Genomic DNA, 19,943 nt, shown 5'->3' on the forward strand with positions numbered 1-19,943 from the left:
TTTTCAAGGCATTTATTATTGAAACTGTCCAGCGAGTTTTGAAAGAAATATGAAATGATGGAGATACAGATTAGGGTTCTCTTCAGTGTCCTTTCTTTGTGAGCAGATCTTGAGTTCATTGTGGAAGCCAGCAACAGCAGGGAATATGGTCTCTCTGAACTTTGTCAGAAATAGCAAGGATATTACTCTGAAGCAATGACTCACTACAAGTGATCTCAGCGCATGTTAGAGTCATTGAGTAATACACGTCAGAAACAGGCCCTTGATGCACAGAATGTGACTGAAGATAATTAATAACAAAAAGAAGGATGTCGAGAATTTTAGTTTAGTTTAGAGATACAGCGCGGAAACAGGCCCATTGGCACTATCCTACACACACTAGGGACAATTTACATTTACACCAAGCCAATTAACCTACAAACCTGGAGGTATTTGGAATGTAAGAGGAAACCGAAGATCTCGGAGAAAACCCACGTGGTCACAGGGAGAATGTAGAAACTCCGTACAGACAGCACCCATAGTTAGGATCCAACCCTGGTCGGCATTGTAAGCGCTGTAAGGCAGCAACTCTACCGCTGCGCCACCGTGCCGCACCAATGCTCATTTTAATGCTCATATTTTGAGAAAAATTTTAAATCTCCACATGACTTTATGCAAGTGCATTCTCTAGTAATTTTACAACCGTGAACTGGAAAAAAAATCTTGAAAAAAAAAAAAATATGGCTGATAGTGGGATGGATAGTAAGATTACATTTTCATAGAACCAGTCAGGTGATGTTGGGCTGAATAGCCTTTGATCTATAAGATTTCATAGTTTAATTTTCTCATTTCTTCCATGTTTTCAAAATATTTAGCAATACAGGTGCACAACCTTTTATCCGAAGATCCAAATAACGAAAAGCTCCGAATAGGGGACATATTTTCGGTCCTTGAAGAAAGGTCCTTGAAGACGTTCACCGAGGGCGGCCCGCAGAGGTGACAGCGGAACCTCCGGTCGGTCCTCGAAGAAAGGGGAACTAAATCCCCATTCATAAAAGAGAAGGTGAGGGTATATTGTGTGGGAGGGTTACTAATTGACAATCTGCTGCTGCCTGCCCGCTGAGTTAAAAAGTTCCCACGGTAGACTCACGATACACAGTGTATCGTGAGTCTTGCGTGGGAACTTTTTAACTCAGCGGGCAGGCAGCAGCAGATTGTCGCTCCCTTCAGTTTCACCCCACCTACACCCCTCTGCTTCCCGGCCATGTGTGTGACCCCTTCCCTCCCCTCTCCAGCTCCCCGCCCATTGCACCGGCGCGGGGGCTTTGCACTGTCTTCACGTCGGTGATGCCAGCAGGTCAGTGCCTGTCACCGGAGACGTCAGGACCAACGGGACACCGACCCCCAGGCCCACTGCAAGCACGGAGATCCCAGAGACCCACAGCCAGCAGCAGCCCAGCCCCGTTCCAACTCCAGAGGAAAACTGCAAACTGGCCGGAGATGTCAGGACCACCAGAAGCCGCTCCCCGATGGGCAGCTACGGCGACAAGTGGCAGTTCGCCCACAGCCCGAGCTACGCCCCCTCATCGGGACACCGACCCCCAGGCCCACTGCAAACACGGAGATCCCAGATCAGCAACTCCAGCCCAGCCCCGCTCCAACTCCAGAGGAACACGTAGGGGCAGAAGCTGATGGTGTGCAAGGTACGTCTTGTTCTTGGGGTGGCGCAGCTCGGGCTGTGGGCGAACTGCCACTTGTCGCCGTAGCGGCCCATCGGGGAGCGGATTCCTCTGGAGTTGGAGGGGGAGGGGGGTATTGTGCTGTTTGATCGCCCCCTGCTATCCCAGGGACAGGGAGACACAGCGGCTTTTGAGACTGGTGGGCAATCACTTCCAAAGTTCTGCCCACACAGTCAGTACACCTCTCCTACACTGCATTTCATACAAACATTTATTCTGCAAGAAAAAACTACATTGAAGACTCAAACTCGCGACCGAGTAACTGCCGAGATCGAGGCGTAAACTCGCGACCTTGTGGATATGAGCCGAGCACTCTACCACTGAGCCAGCCGTTAAAATCTATGCTAAAAATCTTCCATTCCAAAGGCCGAAAAATTCAGAATTACGAAAAGTGTCTGGTCCAAGGCTTTCGGATAAAAGGTTGTGCACCTGTACTAGCAAAAACAATAAATTATGCTTTAACCTTTTTTCAATTAATATCACGTCAACGTTTATGATGATCGCGAAATAAACAGGACCAGCTTTCAAATTCACAGTTGCGTGAGATCATTTCGAAAGGCCACTCTCTTTGTTAGAAGCGATAAGCCCATAGACATGCTTTCTACATGAACCAAATGCATAACTGTTTTTTAATATAAGCAATTTTGTGAGACATTGGAAAACATCTAACCACGTTTCCAGTTTAAAAAAATATATCAGCACGTGGCAGAGATATTTGAAAATGTCTCGCCATATCTTCAGGAAGCACCAAGGGTGAACAGATAATGCCCTGAGTTTTTCTTAAAGAAGCCTAAGTCTTGCATTTATATGATGCTTTATACAGTCCGAGTGCATCCAAAAGCACTTAACAGTCAGTAAAGTATAATTTAAAGTGTTGTAATGAAAGCAAGATCTCATACCGAGGAATGTAATAATGATTACGGCATAATAATGAATGCGGCGGTGGTTCACCTGCACCTCCTCCAACCTCATCTATTGCATCCGCTGCTCTACCCTCTCTGGGCACTTTCCCTTGCAACCGCAAGAAATGCTACACTTGTCACTTACCTCCCCCCCCCCTTGACCATTCAAGGACCCAAGCAGTCTTTCCAGGAGCGGCAGAGGTTCACCTGCACCTCCTCCAACCTCATCTATTGCATCCGCTGCTCTAGGTGTCAGCTGCTCTACATCGGTGAGACCAAGCGTAGGCTCGGCGAGATCGCTTCGCCCAACACCTTCGCTCGGTTCGCAATAACCAACCTGATCTCCCGGTGGCTCAGCACTTTAACTCCCCCTCCCATTCCGAATCCGACCTTTCTGCCTGGGCCTCCTCCATGGCCAGAGTGAGGACCACCGTAAATTGGAGGAGCAGCACCTCATATTTCGCTTGGGCACTTTGCACCCCAGCGGTATGAACATTGACTTCTCTAATTTCAGGTAGTCCCTACTTTCTCCTCCCCTTCTCAGCTCTCCCTCAGTCCACTGGCTCCACCTCTTCTTTTCTTCTTCCTGCCCCTTCCCCACCCTCACATCAGTCTAAAGAAGGGTTTCGACCTGAAACGTTGCCTATTTCCTTCGCTCCATAGATGCTGCCTCACCCGCTGAGTTTCTCCAGCATTTTTGTCTACCTTCGATTTTCCAGCATCTGCAGTTCCTTCTTAAACAATGTAATAAATATGATGTTTTAGCTGTTGGTTGATGGTTTGTGGTTGGCCAGAATGCCAGAGAATTTTTTTAATTTAAATAATGCGAAGCGATCTTTTACAATCTACCTGCAGCAGGTTAGTTTAGCAACTTATTCTAAGTCGAGCACCTTCAAAGGAGTAATGCTTCATCAAGTAGCATTTTACAATAAAGACAGTTGGCACTGCTACCAGCAGCCAGCTTCCTGATATTTGCCCACTCAGTTCAGTCTGTATATTGGGAAATGATTGGTCAGGTTACCTGAAGTTGGGTATGGTGAAATCCAAACATATCTGTCCCAACACACTCCCCATTTTAAATAGGAGCTTAAAGGTTATTGTTACCCATAAGGTTCCTCAGTAGATTGCAGTTTTATTAAAGGGCAGGAAAACAGATAAAGTCAAGTCGAGTCAAGTCTTACCTCTGGACCTCAGCCCCTCCTCAGCCACTAAAACATTCATTTGTCTGTCACTCCTTTACCCCAATCTCTATTGACTGACTGCCTGTGCCCTCCTTGTTCACAGGCCTGCTGTTGTATCTCGCTCAGCCATCTTCCCTGTTCTCAGTGACCCAGATTGGTCCAGGAGGGCTTCAGTTTGAAAATTCTTATCTTTGCACTCAAAGTCCTCCCTGGTTTAGCTCCTCAATGCCTCATCAATGACTTCCTTTCCTCTCGCATCTCCTTTGTTCCTATGATCTTTTGCTTGAACCCAGTTTTTATTTTATCATGATAGTTCCTGTCTCCGTCTCTCCACCTCTCTCTCTTTCACTCTCTGTCTTGTACTCTCTGTCCCTCTGTCTCTCTGTCTCTGTCTCTCTCACTCTCTGTCTCTCTGCCTCCTCGTCTCACTCCCTGTCTCACTCCCTGTCTCACTCCCTGTCTCACTCCCTGTCTCACTCCCTGTCTCACTCTCTGTCTCACTCTCTGTCTCACTCCCTGTCTCACTCCCTGTCTCACTCTCTGTCTCACTCCCTGTCTCACTCTCTGTCTCACTGTCGCTCTGCTCTCTATCTCTCTGTCTCTCTGTTCCCCTCTTTCTCAATATTCCTTGGCAATTTATTGGCTACACATGGGTGAAGTATCGGATCTTCTTTGTTAAAACTCTTAGAAGGCACTTAAGATGCTTTACTTTGTTATGGTCACTATTACAAGATGTTTTCAAGAGAAAGTAATCAGAATCAGAATCACACTTTATTCGCCAAGTATGTTTGCAACATACGAGGAATTTCATTGGCGTGGTCAGTCATACAATTAAAAGCAACAGATGACTCAAATACACATTTTAACATCAACATCCACCACAGTGACTCCTACACATTCCTCATTGTGATGGAAGGCGAAATAAAGTTCAAGTCCCTTCCCTTAGTTCTTCCTCGATCGTGGGCCTCAAGCCCCCGTTGATGGGATGATCTTGACTCCGGTAGCCGGCGGCATTTCGGGCCCTCCGCGTCGAGGCGATCCGCTCCCGCATGTCAGCTCCCCCGCGCTGGACGATTGGGACTCGTCGAACATTCTGCGATGTTGGAGCAAACGACTAGCGTCTCCCGAAGACTGCGAGCTCTTGATGTTAAAGTCCGCGGTGGTAGCGATCCCAGGCAAGAGATCAGCTCCGATGTTAAGTCTGCATCCCGCGGTGGTCATGACAGTCCGAGGAGGCTTCCAGCTCCAGCGATGGAAGGCCGCAGAGCGCGCCAGAGAATGTGATCCGAAAAATAATCACATCTCCGGCAAGGTAGGAACTTGAAAAAAAAGTTTCCCCTCCCCCTCCCCCACATAAAACAGAACGAAGAACATTCAGACAAACTTTTTAACACACTAAAAAATAACAAAAGGAATGGAAAAACGAACAGACTGTCGGCAGGGCAGCCATCTCCCCAGCGTCCCTGGTGATCCATATAGTTAGATATAGCTCGTTGGGCTAATGGAATCAAGGGATATGGGGAAAAAGCAGGAACAGGGTACTTCCGCTGGATGATCAGCCATGATCATATTTAATGGCGGTGCTGGCTCGAAGGGCCGAATGACCTATTCCTGCACCTATTTTCTATATTTCTACGTTGCTGTTGTTGCTCCTGCCAAACGATTCATTTGTCCGTTCCAGGTTAGTGGCACCAACACTGCTAACACAGCTTGAGGCATCACTCATTGGCACTGCTGTTTCACTTAGTGCCACCCATTTTGTGCTGTTTCTGCCTGATTAAACAACTTTTAATTAAATTATTTTTGATCACAAATAAGACCTTTGAGCTCATCTGTGCACTTTAATCTCTGCTCCCAGAGACATCCTAAGTGGCTGATCAGTATTGTTGCTTCTGAGGAGAGGCACTAATTTTCTGATAACTATGCTATACTGCCTCATGATTTGCCTCTGCCTAATTAAACGGAGCCAGACGCTCTTTAAAATCCAACCTATATTGGATTATTTGGAATTAATTACAGCCAGTAGTTAATTGGTTGCTTCCTTGCAGAACGTGATTTAGATTTATTGAGTACTTTTCCTGTTCAGCAGATAACCACATTAAATTAATGAATAACCACAGGGTCATCTTTAACCCTTCAATGCCTTCCTTTGTTGTACCACTGTGGCAATGAGTTCATGTTGCATGAGAAGGGTTCATTGTCCAGATGCCATGAAACTTGCAGGAGGAAGTGTAGTTGTGGTGACACAAGGAGCTGTAGATGCTGGGGTCTTGAGTGAAACACCGGGTGCTGGAGTAACTCAACGGATCAGACAGCATCCATAGAGGCATTGGGCAGGCGACATTTTGGGTTGGGACCCCATCTTCAGACAGATTGTAGTGGGGGGAGAAAGCTGGAAAAAAGAGGTGGGGGCAGGACAAAGCCTGGCAAGTGATAAATGGATATAGGTGAGGGGAGGTTGGGTTGGCAGATGGGGGAAGTAAGTGATAAGGGCTGGAGGTAAAAAATGAGACAAAAGGGTGTCAGATAAGGAGAGGAGAGGAGGAGAAAAATGCAAAGTTCTCCCTGTAACTGCGTGGGGTTTTCCTGGATGCTCTGGTTTCCTCCCACATACCAAAGATGTGCAGGTTTGTAGGTTAAAGGGCCTGTCCCACGAGCATGCGACTCCATGCGGCAAGCGCGACCTAAAGGGCCTGTCCCAAGAGCATGCGACTCCATGCGGCAAGCGCGACCTAACGTGGTCGCTTGAGCCGTACGGCCTCGCGGGGCCGGTCCCACTTCGATCGCCGGAGCCGTATGGAGTTGTGCGGAGCTGGTCCCGACATCGCGCGGGGCTCTGAAAAACTGACCGTATTGAAAAATTCCACGCGGCAACGGCCTGCCGGCCCGCAGCCGCCTTGATGCCGTACGTCACGCACGAACTTCCCGCGGACTTCGCTCGAACTTCATGTCACTCACTCGACCTCCGCGCGGTCCTCGCTTCTGGTTTGGTCGTGCTTGCCGCATGCAATCACATGCTCGTGGGACAGGCCCTTTAGGTCGCGCTTGCCGCATGGAATCGCATGCTCGTGGGACGGGCCCTTTATTGGCCTCTGTAAATTGTCCGTATTGTGTAGGATAGAACTATTATATGAGTGATCGCTGGTCGCCCTGGACTCGGTGGGCTGAAGGACCTATTTCCAACCTGTATCACCAAACCAAACCAAACCAAACTAAACTAAACTAATTATAAACCGGAGGTGTGCCTTGCTGGATTGGCAGCCGAGGTGGAAATAGTTTTAGTTAGTCATGGTAGATGGGGAGAAATTGGTGAAAACATTGGAAGGGCAAATAAAATGCCTGAACCTGGATTAGCGCACAAAGCTTTGTGAAAGGAAGTTTGATAAGTTGTTTTTTCACTGCCATGGTTAAACTGACGTTATGTACAGTGTGTAATACTCAATGGAATACATCTGAATCACAGACTGAACTTTGCAGGCCTAAATTGGATTAGATTTCCAATCTGCCAAGTAAATAGACGGAGAGTGAAAGCAGAAAGAGGTGAATTACCTCTATTCGCTATGGCACAGGCAATTCATTTGAGTAAATAATTATTCTATTTGATATTTTTAAAATACAGTGTAAGAATATTTGCTCTGGCATCATATCAAATTTGTTTCAACATGGGAAACTATTTTCACAAGTGGATTATTGATTGCCATTGTACACATTAACTCAGTGAAGTGCTGACAATCCAAAGGTGTTCAAATAAAACAGACCCTGGAAAAAAATTCTACGTCTGATTTTTTTTTGGCCACACCAGCTTTCGTGAGGTTCACTCTGCTTCCTGTGTTGTTTGCACTGACTGTGGGGCTCTATAGAATCAGATGGTAATTCCTATAGCTCTCCACATTGTGTAAACATGGCGGAGTGGGGTGAAGTGTGCTGACCAGGGCAGGCTTCCGTCTGCCAAGAGCTCAGGATGCATGAGTTAGTGGGTCATGTACCTCTCCCTTGCCTTCTGCTCCCTTCTCCCTCTTCATTTTTTCCTCCCACCAGTTTGGTACTTTCTCTCTCTCTGCCACTCCATTCTCTCCTGCACCCCCCCCACTCTGTTCACTCTCTCCTGCTTAGCACTTCTCTCACGCTCTGACCTGCTCCCTTTTACTCTCACTTCTCTCTGCTCCTCTCGCTGTGCCATTTTCTTTCTCCTGACTCTCTCCCCTCTCTTTTTCTCTCGCCTCTCGCTCTTTTCTCTCTCTCTCTCACTCACACTCATTCTCTCACCCCTTTCTCTCTCTTACATCACTTGTGCCCTCTGTGTTATTGTTAATTTCTTGTTTTTTGCACAGCTCTCACCCCTCTGCCCCACTCTCAGCTCTTGCTGTTGTAGCAGCTTCCAGCCCTCCTCCCCTCCCATCTCATATCCCCTTTTCAAACCACATTCCTCCCTGTACTCCCTCTCATCACTTCTTCTGGGGTCTCTTATTTTTTTTCTCTTTCCTTTCTTTTTTCTTGCATTCTCTCTCTTGCCCATCTTTCACTTCTCTGAGATCTGCCGTTGTCTATCTGTCTGTCTCTTGGTCTGTTTCTTTCAATCTATCTCACTCTTTCTCTCTCTTCCTCTCTTCCTTACCTCTCTCATGTGTCTTTTTATCCCCCTTCCTTGCTTCTCACTCCTTGCTTCATTAACCTTTCCCCTCTTGCCTTTCATCTTTCAACTCTATGGAACTATATTGTCGAGTGGGGCAGGCAAAGGTTACAGAGGGCATGACCATAGGGAATGAAATAGAAGAGGAGAATATCAAACTTCAACCAGAAAGCAATTGAGCTGAGAACAGAGGTGATAGATGTGAAAGGCCCGTTCTGTGTTGGGACCCAGGCAGCAGAGTGCTTGGTGACCATAGGTTGGTTAATGGGGGTGGAAGAAGGTGCAAATTGGTGGAGGAATATGAGAATCTCATCTGTGTCATGTAAAAATCAAGGTTTTGACATGGGGTGTCACAGTAGTGTAGCAGTAGAGTTGCTGCCTTAAAGAGCCAGGGACCTGGGCTTGATCCTGACGACGTGCTGTGTGTACCGAGTTTGTACATTCTCCCTGTGACAGCGTGGGTTTTCCCCGTGTCCTCGGTTTCCTCCCACACTCGTATCTCATATATTCTCATATCTTTCAATCCTCCCACCTCCCTCTTACTGTCCTCTCTCTGAATCTGCTCCCTCAATCCTCTCATGCCCTCCTTCGTAACGCCCTCCTGTTCCTCACACTGCCCTCAATCTCTACCTCTCCTCAAATGCTCACACCACTTTCTCTCTCTCGCCCCTTTTCGGACCTCTCTTTTCTCTCATTAGTGCTCTGTTCATCTACCAGTGCTGCCATTGCAGTTCTCATCCCTACTTGATGCAAATTTTAAGGTTAATGTTGCATATATGGCCTGTATGTACTTAATAAGAGAAAATTGACAAGGGCTTCCATGTATATAGTGTTTTTATGCCCTCACTATTTATGGATTTAATGCAAATGATCAAGAGCTACCCACTAGAGTCATAGTCATACAGCGTGGAAACGAGCCCTTCGGCCCAACTTGCCCACACCGGCCAACATGTCCCATCTACACTAGTCCCTCTTGCCTGCGTTTGACCCATATCCCTCTAAACCTGTCCTATCCATGTACTCTACTCTAGATTCTCATTTTATCAACACTGGTTAACTATTTCCCACGGCCACATACTGTAAGCTCTGCTTCACGCCCTCAACCTCCTCCCTGTTTTTTGCTCACTATCTCCTATTATTTAAAACCCATCTATCTGGCATCATTAATACCTTTCCCTTTCCTTCATTATTGATGTCTTTTCAATGCCTGCATCTCCCTGCACCATGTGGTTTCGGATTTTCATTTGATGTATTGGTGCCTCTTTTAAACACTTTTTTTGTCCCTCTGTGTTGTACAGATCCATTCAAGCAATATCACCTTACTAATTGTAGGAATTTGCTGTAGGCTAACTGGCTGCCCCATTTTGGACATCTTCTGAAAGGAATTAATTGCCTCTGAACCATTTTGGAGTTAGCTGAGGTTGTGAAGGGCGCTATAGAAATACATTGAAAGGTATAGAACACGAACAGGCCTTTTGACCCAAAATATCCCTCCTGAACATGATGCCAAGTTAATCCAACCACAGGGCACCCACCCCAAACATAACCTTCCTGTAATGGGGCAACCAGAACTCCACACAATACTCCACAAATGTGGCTGAACCAACGTTTAATAAAGATGCAACATGACAGTTCTTTCCACCTTTCTTCTGTGAGGTACAAAAACAGTCATGTATACCTAACCTGGGTTACACATAACTCCATTATATGGCTCTGGTCTATACTGCTATACTCTGGATAGATTTTACTGGATATAAACGAGTAGGACATGTGAGCAAGCTAAACTACATTAGCCTTAACTTCCCCCTCAATGCACAATACATGCTTTATAGCAGTGAGCTTTCGGCAAATAAATGCATTAGATTCTTGCCTGTCATTACTATTGTATTAATTACTTTTAACGATGGCCATGACTGCCATTAAATTCACATTAGAGGTTGTTAATTTAATGCCGATGTCGGCTAAGCGTAATTCAGTTCACCGATTCCCTCCCAACTCAGACCCTGACGATGTTTCCAGCTAATCTGAGATGCTGCAGATGGATCTCCTCATTGAGGTGGCCCACATTTTAATCCTTTGTCTTTCACTTCTGCTTCAAATCAACTATCAATCCCCGTTCTTAATCCTATGAGCTCTTGTTGCTTTAGTAGAGGTCTGATAGGCAAAGTCATTCTGTCTGTAAGGCACATAGACGGTTTGAATGGCAATATTAATGGATTTTGCACAGTTGTTATATATAGCTGTCTGCTGAAGTAAAAATGGTGTGGTGTTTATGTGCCAGTTTAAATGCATCTTGGTGTTGTCATGAAGTACATCACTTACAGACTATGCTGTTAAAAATGCAGTTGGTAAATGCAGCAGGCATTTAGCATAAAACAAGATTCTATTGGCAGCAATGAGATGAGAGAGTTATTCTACCTTGATGATATTAAATGAATAATGACTGAAAGATCCTGAATACTTTCCCATTCATATCCTTGAGGTTGATATTTGTGGCGCTACGACTGTTTAATGATGGGCTAGGATAAGTGTAAGTAGGATAAGTGGAAGATGGGATGCAAGTGTTTGCCATTTGTTTAAGTGAATCAATTGTCTGTAGTGTCCTTTATTTAGTAGATACTGGTAGCATTGGTGGTGAGAGCAGGTATTGAGGGGGTGGTTCTGGGATGCCAGAACTAACTGTTGCACCTTCCCGAGGTGTTGTGGGCCTAACTCAACGAAACACCAGTGAAGGGAGATGCCCACTTGATAACCCCAATGAAATACTTGAAACTGCATGATCAGTTTGTATGTGTTTGTTAACATGTAGTTAGCTTATTATTGCATATAAGGTCATTAAGTCATTCGGCCCATCAAGTCTACTACACCATTCAATCATGGCTGATCTATCTCTCCCTCCTATCCCCATTCTCTTGCCTTCTCCCCATAACCTCTCACATCCGTACTAATCAATAATCTATCTATCTCTGCCTTAAAAATATCCATAGTCTTGGCCTCCACAGCCAAGAAGTTAGGTATTGTCCTCAGCATGTGTACTACTTTGGCTTTGGGCTTGGTTTTCTTGGTTGAACGCTTATCCTGGGGTTATTGCATAAGTACTTTATATTTCAATAGAAATCTTTATAACTGTCTCTCAAAAAGGGACAAGACCATGGTTTGATAGATTTGAGAAATGGGTTGAATAATTACCAGCATTTCTTTCAAATTATCTGGTATTAAACTATGCCGTCTGTCAGACAGAATATGCTTCAGTTGTGAAAAACCTCTTTCTACCTCAGCTGAGGTCACTGGTGCATACCCAAAACAAGCTACAGACTCTATATTCATGTCGATATCGTGTGCATTACAATTACCTTTGAGAACTTTAGCTATGTTTTGTATTTCTTCAAGTCATTGTTAGCTAAAATCACTGTCACATTTTCCTTGTATGTCTTTACCTACATCGCCAGGAACTTTACGAATATCGTCTGTTACTTTGTTGACAACCCGCAAGTTATTCACTAATGTTTCGCCACGTTACTCAAGGGAAGTGGTAGCTTGTGGGAAGTTTGCAAAATTGGAAGCAATTAATAGATTTTGGAGAAGACTGAATCAGCAGGCAGTGGCACGAATGAATGAACGACTGATGGTGGCGCTCCCGGTTTCATCCCGGTGGTGGAAATTTTCTTGTAATTTATACTATGTTAACACATTAATAATGATATTCATATTATCGTGTTAAAATAGAAAGCATTGTAATCATGGTACAACTAGAGAAAATAGCACGATCGTGAAAAAAGCATTATCTTGGTGAAATCATCAAGAAAGGCATGAAAAGGCACATGGCATTTATGGCAAAATCCTGGCTCTACTTATATCTATGGTTTTATTATTGTACATCCATCTGAAGACACTGACAATGACAGATCAACCAGATGTGGTTTGCAACTCATCTACCAAGAGGGAAACCGGATAACAAGAAGCTCTCATGCATGATGTGTTTAACCAGCAGAATCTAAGGGGAAATGTTTAGCCAACTCACCAAATGGGCATTGCTTGGGATTTGGCGGAATCTAATTTTCAAGACTGCTCAATGTTGTTCTCTCTTAACATTTAAAAGGCAATGAAATTGGGATATGTGTAAAGCCAATATTAGACCCTACTCTCAGTGGCGTGAGAGCAGCATAGGTTAAACTTTGGAAAGGGAGCCAAGAAAGACATTGCTACTAAGACAGATTCAAAGAGCTGAGTCTCTCTGGTGAAGAGAAGTGTGGACTCAGCACTGCTTTGATCGGGGTTTGGAAGAGGGTCCCTACCGAAACCTCAACTATCTCTGTTCTCCAGAGATGCTGCCTGACCCGCTGAGTTACTCCAGCATTTTGTGTCTTTCTTTGATAAGCCATCATCTGCAGTTCCTTATTACAGTTGGAAGAAGGAATATGAAATAATTGGTGTTTGCTCTCAGTGCGTTGGGGTGGAAATGAAAGCTGCAGAGGTTTCTCTAAAGCTTGACCACATTTACTCCAGTTACCATCACTGGGTGGGACATATCGATCATCTGGATGCTGGTTCTCTGAGACTAAAATGTCTTTTGAACCATAAAATGGTATCCATGGTTCCCATGGGCAAGTCAAGTCAAGTTTATTCGTCAAATACTCATATGAGATGTGCAGTGAAATGAAAAGTGGCAATGCTTGTGGATTGTGCAAAAAAAATTACAAAACCGAATGGAACAGAATCAGTAATTACATATTGTGGGAGAAAAAAAAAGAAGAAACAGCAATTTAAAAAGACAATTAATACAGTAAGTTAGTCCCTGGTGAGATAGGAGTTTACAGTCCTAATGGCCTCTGGGAAGAAACTCCTTCTCATCCTCTCTGTTTTCACAGCATGGCAACGGAGTTTGCCTGACTGTAGCAGCTGGAGCAGTCTGTTGCTGGGGTGGAAGGGGTCCCCCCATGATCTTGTTGGCTCTGTATTTGCACCTTCTGATATACAGTTCCTGCAGGCGAGTGTAGTTCCCATAGTGCGCTGACTGTTACAAAGATGAATGAGTTAATGTGCATGCTGAAAGGGCATTCAAGATCTGCAATGGAGACAAATCATGATCTCAGTCAGTGTACAATACAGATTGGACACCAATGGTGCCATTCTGGTAATTAATGCAACAGTTGTGCTTCCTCGTTAACAAATACAGCTGAGCACGTCAATAGATATTTTATAGGTGGAGATTGATAGATTCTTGATTAGTACAGGTGTCGGCGGTTATGGGGAGAAGGCAGGAGAATGGGGTTGAGAGGGAAAGATAGAACAGTCTTGTTTGAATGGCAGAGTAGACATGATGGGCAGAATGGCCTAATTCTGTTCCAATAATTTATGAATTTATGAACTGATGCATCTTGATATTGTACATTTCAATCTCACATCAGTCTGGAAGTCTTCTGTAACATTGTAGCACCAAACAAGAAACTCTCCCTTGACACTACATATTTCAAGGTAATTCCAGGCAGGAATTGTGTTTGTATTTCGTGATTTGGAGTAATGGGTACACTTTTAACAATTCATCTGTATTGTATATTCAACAGGAACACCAGCCAAGAAATGCTTCATTACTACTGAATGTTTCACAGTAACACTATGCTTAACGCTCTCTTTACATTGTTTATTTTGTCATACCAGGCAGCGATCTCTTGCCTTAATGGCACATTTCACAGCAACAGCGGACTGGATACTTTATAGTTCCATCAAATGTTTCACACTAATCTCACAATGGAACCTCACCTTTATTGCTTCATGTCTCACTGTATCACCACATTGTAAACCCTGTCTTTATATTGTATATTTCACAGTACCACAGAGTTACTGACCCCATGCGGTAACATTGCCATTTATACTGCATGCTTTGCAGTGAAGCTTCACTGCGAACTCTTGCTTTGCTCTGTATGTTTGCCACCAGATTAGTAAATAAACAGATTGGGAAATTATATTATTATTTTCTTTATACAGAGAGGACGTGGAGACTTCAGAGAGAGTAGAGAAGAGTTTTTACCAGATTGTTGGACAATATTAGCTGAAAGGAGTGGTTGGATTGCTCACTCTGGCATGTCGGAGGCTGATGAACAACCTGATCGAAGTAAAGAAAATGATGAGAGGCATGGAGAAGGTAGAGAGACAGAGTCGTTTTCCCAGGATGGAGATGTCCAATGCAAGAGGGCATAGCGTCAAGATGGGAGGGGGAAGTTTCAAGGAGACTTATGTGGCAAGCTTTTCTACACATAGTGGTAGGTGTCAGGAACATGGTGTCAGAAGATGTGTCAGAAGTAAATACAATTGCAACATTTAAGAGGCACATGAAGATACGGTGAATTGAGGGATAAGGACCATGTGCATGCAAATGTGCAATTTAAATGTTCAACTTTGTCTATTTTACTGGAACAGTGGAATTCTTGCTTTTAATGCCATGTTTCACAGGTGCATCAGACTGGAACCTCATCCTAAATACTCCACATTTTGCATTAATGGAACATCTTCCTTTATGCTGCATATCAATGTGATGCCAGGTAGGAAGATCTTCCTTTACAGTGCACATATCCGTATAACACCACACTGGAACCCTGGCATCACGATGCACACTTAAGTAAAGTCAAGTAAAGTATCCTTTATTGTCATTCAGACATTTCAGTCTGAACAAAATTGTATACCTTGCAGTCATAACATAGAATAAAATAACAAGACACACACTTAACACAGTTTAACATCCACCAAAGTGAGTCTTCCAGGCACCTCCTCACTGTGATGGAAGGCAAAAGTCTTAAAGTCCTTGTTTCTTCCCTCCTCGTCTCCCTCTGCGTTGAGGCGATCCAGCTTTCGATGTAGGGATCCCGCTGGGTGATGGTAAGTCCAGCGGCCGCAGTCACAGTCGCATCCTTTATAAAGTGAGGAGTGCAACCTCTTCTTAAACGGTGCATGTTTCCCATGCAGCACCACACTGTGACTATACCTTTATATTGCACATTGCTCAGGAACACCAGACTGGAAACTTCACACACCACAGTTCACAGTTTTGTCAGATTGGAAACCCCCTTCTTGAACATTTAGCGGCAAGACCAGATTTCAGCAAAATGACAGGGAGAAAATCTTGCCTTGATATTGCACATTTCACAGTAACACATTGAAACTCTTGTGTTGTATTGCAGTTTTCACATATCTGAAATATTCTCTTCATCTGCAAAGCATGAACGTCACTGCCTCTGTATCTTCTGCTGCAATCTATCTCATGCACACTGGATGACCAGCACATGCTAGCCCACTGATTTGTTTTCTTGTACCCAGAGTGCTGCCTTTAAATCATTCCTCTCTTTAATGATCTGATTAATTTTGTCTCTTTCATCAGGCAGAGTTTGTGAAATTCAACTCCTTGTGCATCAAAATAGCTACATCTTGTCTTCATTCTATTTTGTGATGATTCTCTCCATGGCCTAGAATCCTATTTTAATACTGTCCACTTTCCATTTCTTCCCTCAATCCATTACTCAAACACCTATGATTCCAGGTAGTTGCAATTAGTCTCCTTTCTTTCCATCTGCTCCCTCTTGTTGAACCTCTGACGAATCTTTTATAAATGTAACTATCGTTACATCCTTCCCTTCCAATCTTTCATCATCTTTGTGTTTTATGTTTTTCCTGCAACTTTTCCAGCAACTTTTCTTCCACTTCCTAAATTATTTTACCCCTTTCCAATAGTTGGCCATTCTTTTGTCTGACGCTTGCGTGCATCCTCCTTAAAGGACTGTGTTGGAGGAACTCAGCGGGTCAGGCTGCATCTCTGGAGAACATGACGTTTCTGGTCGGAACCCTTTTTCAGCCCATTTTTGTCCTTTTGTGTAAACCAGCATCTGCAGTTCCTTGTTTCTAAAACCTACCTAATTTTCCCCACTGCAACCTCAATGTTAGCAGCCACGTGCAGTTTCTTCATTTTGATTTTTTTTTGCCACAGAAATGCAGGTGGTGCAGTGGTAGAGTTGCTGCCTTACATCGTTGCAATGCCGGAGTCCCAGGTTCGATCCTGACTACGGGCGCTGTCTGTACAAAGTTTGTACATTCTCCCCGTGACCACGTAGGTTTTCTCCGAGATCTTAGGTTTCCTCCAACACTCCGTAGACGTACAGGTTTGTAGGTTAATTGAATTGGTATGAATGTAAATTGTCCCAAGTGTGTGTGCGGTAGTGTTAATGTGCAGGGATCACTGGTCGGTGCGGACTCGGTGAGCCGAGAGGCCTGTTCCCGCACTTTATGTCTAAACTAAACTAAACTAAACTGACCGTGGAGCAAGCTGAAGTATTCTGCTCCTGTTCCTGTTGTTGCTGGAACTTGTTGATCACTGCATGTTGTTCATTCATGGAAAGATTAAACGAGAACTTACCATTTCAAGTTTGATCTTTATTTCATGAGAAGTTGGAGTGAGAGACTACGTGAAGAACCCATTAGCCCGCATGTGCATCAATCTTCAGAGCCACAGTATGAAACCACAGTCCACTTGAACCAGATTCAAGCTTTAGAAAGATTAATAACCCTTGACTTACCGAATGAAATTTATGAGGTTCAGGGTTGGGAGTGGAGGGCACGTAGACTCTCACTCGAACTTCTCATAAAATCAAGATCAAACTTCAAACGGTAAGTTCTCATTTAATCTTTCTATTTTATTTCAAAGTCTCGTGACGAGACTACGTGAAGCCTTTGAATCTCTGTGGTTTCATGCAGTTAACCAATCTGTATGTGTGCACACTACACAGAGAAAGCATAAATGGTAGAAAACAAATAGGCCATTAACACATGATGCTAACTTTACATACATGTACATCGCCCTTAACAGGACCACAGTCCCATTATCCTTGGAGTTACAGACAAACAGCTCATGTAACACTGTCCAGAATTCTATCTGCAATCGTCCAGTCCTGTTAAGCGGTTTATTATAAACTTCTGAAAGTGCGTTCATCTGACCCTCCTACTGTTGCAAGAATGTGATAAAGAGGAACATCCATTCTATTAGCTGCCGACGTGCCAGCAAGTCACACTCTACACCTGGTAGAGTGTGACTTGAAATTATCTGTATTCACTCCCGCTTTCAACAGCGTACACTCTATCCATCTAGAAATAGTCTGCACCAACACTCTCTTGTGAGCTTTTTTATAACTATGAAGAAAGCTTTTCCTTCCTCGTAGGTTCTTAGTAACCTCAATGTACTTATTCACATAATTAACACCCACAATCTCCGATCTGATGGGTATACGTGCCTGCTCTGCTTTATGCTTTCATTCACATAAAATGCTACCCTCTTGTCAGAAATGACCGAGTTATCCAGATGGAGATTGCGTAAAGACTGAGCTCTTCGTGTTGAAATAAGTGTCATAAGGATGACTAACTAATGAGTAGCTGCTCCAACGTTAGGGATGCAGCTGGTGCCAATTTGCATTAAAAAATATAATACTGATTACACATTCCACACTACTTTGTATCTAGGCTTTAGAGGGTTTATATTAACGACACCTCCCATAAACATTGTCACCAGTGGGTGAGAACCAATTGTTTGTTGTCCCACTCCAAGCACTAGATACGATGATAACGCACTGCGAGCAGTGATAATTGCGCTATAACTTAGTCGCTTCCCATAAAACCAAATTGAAAGAAACCCCCAAACCACTGCTACTTCTGCTGTAAAGTAGCTCACATGTAGGAATGTTACAACATTTTGAGAGTTTAGAAATCAAACCTGTAATTTATCCCATCAGGTAATGTTTAAAAATAACTTTAATTTGATACCTAATTCACTTTCATATCTTTAGTATTAAAAAAGTTATGGTCATTTTCATACTCGGAAATTGGCATCTTGTTCCCTATTGCTTTTCCATTAACTTAACACAAAAGCTGTGATCGAGGACAGTCAATTGACATTAAATCCCATAACTTTCTTAAAAATTAAGAGAACTGAATGAAATTTTCAGTTATTATCGATTGAAGCATTCTGAAACAAATATGATACATCTTAATTGGATGGCCTGAAATTAAAGCATATAATTAGTTAATTACCTAATTAAGTAGCTATATACAAAATTAACCGTTGTGACGGAAAAGTAATAAACATCCAGACTGCCTTGAAAATTCAAAAATGTGATATTATCAAGATCAGAACTTAAATATTATTGTAATGTTAAAACAAATAGTAAATACCCAACAAAAAATCATATTCATCAGTGTCATCAAATCAATAAAATTCATAATATTTAAATCTCACTTTGTCATGAATTTCTATGCCAAATGGAAGCAATTGAATGTTGCAGGTAGTGGAAGGTAAGACCACCCTGGTGGAATAAAACTGGGTGAAAAAAAGATCTTACCTTCCACTACCTGCAACCTCCGGTAACCACCTTCAACTAGCATCGCAACCGGCTTTGACTAAAAAATTACCGATTTTTAAAACGGCAACCTATTTTAAGTCAAGGCCGGTTTTGAATTTTTTGAAATAATCGCCGGAACATAGAAGAAGCCCGACTACGCGGAAATCACTTTTGACCATTAGGGAGAGTGACAATAACCTCCGGGAACCTCACGGAAACCTTGGGTGGGGCGCAAGGTCTCCAGAGATTTCCGTTCAGGTTTCCTAAGTGGGACAGGGGCATTACACCCCAGCTCTCACTTTGTAGTGTTACTGCAGGCCTACTAGGTACTATGAACCCTGTACCCTGTATCCTGCACCTATTTTCTATGTTACCCTAATATGTGCTCAATCCCCCACTGGAATTCGGACCGACTCTGTCGTCAGCCTAATACATCTATCAACATGTCCCATATTCAATTTTAGGGCAAGAGACTTCTCATGATCCAGGCTTCTATAATGCATGGCCCCATAGCTGGAAAGCAGCTACCAGCTAGCCTATCACCCTCGCAACCTGTCATATTGTAGACTTCTTATTCTTAAGTAAGCCTGTGCATGCATCTACAAAATTCTGTTTTTTATCTGTAGGTAGGGTCACAGACCTATCTGAAGAGTTTATGAAAATGCTTAGATATGCCATAGTTTTTGTTGGCTCAAGCCTGGGCTTTCCTGGATGAATAACAAATCCTAGATCTTCTAGGAATGTCTAGGTTGCTAAAACAGCTACCTCTGTGTCACATCTTGACTTTCCTACGATGAGCGTGCCAAGTATTTCCTGTGACTCTCATGTATTGGTACCGTAAAGAATGCGTCTTTGAGATTGTCTGAGGCCATAAAGCAATCCTTAATAATCAGCAATTTTGCTGAATGAAAATCCATTCTAAAATGGTTATATTCCAAGCCCATGTTCAGACTAGCCAAATCAAGAATGATTCGGTATGCTCCATCTTCCTTAGACCTTGTGAAGATATTGGAAATATATTCATCTTGTTCATGGACAATCTCCTTAATCATATCCTTTTTTGTAATTTTACTACCTCTACTCAGATAGCTATATATTCCTATTTAGACCGTTTGCACGGGAATTTGGGCTTTTCTTGC

The sequence above is a fragment of the Amblyraja radiata genome, chromosome 9 (genome assembly GCF_010909765.2).
Source record: "Amblyraja radiata isolate CabotCenter1 chromosome 9, sAmbRad1.1.pri, whole genome shotgun sequence".
Lineage (NCBI taxonomy): Eukaryota > Metazoa > Chordata > Chondrichthyes > Rajiformes > Rajidae > Amblyraja > Amblyraja radiata.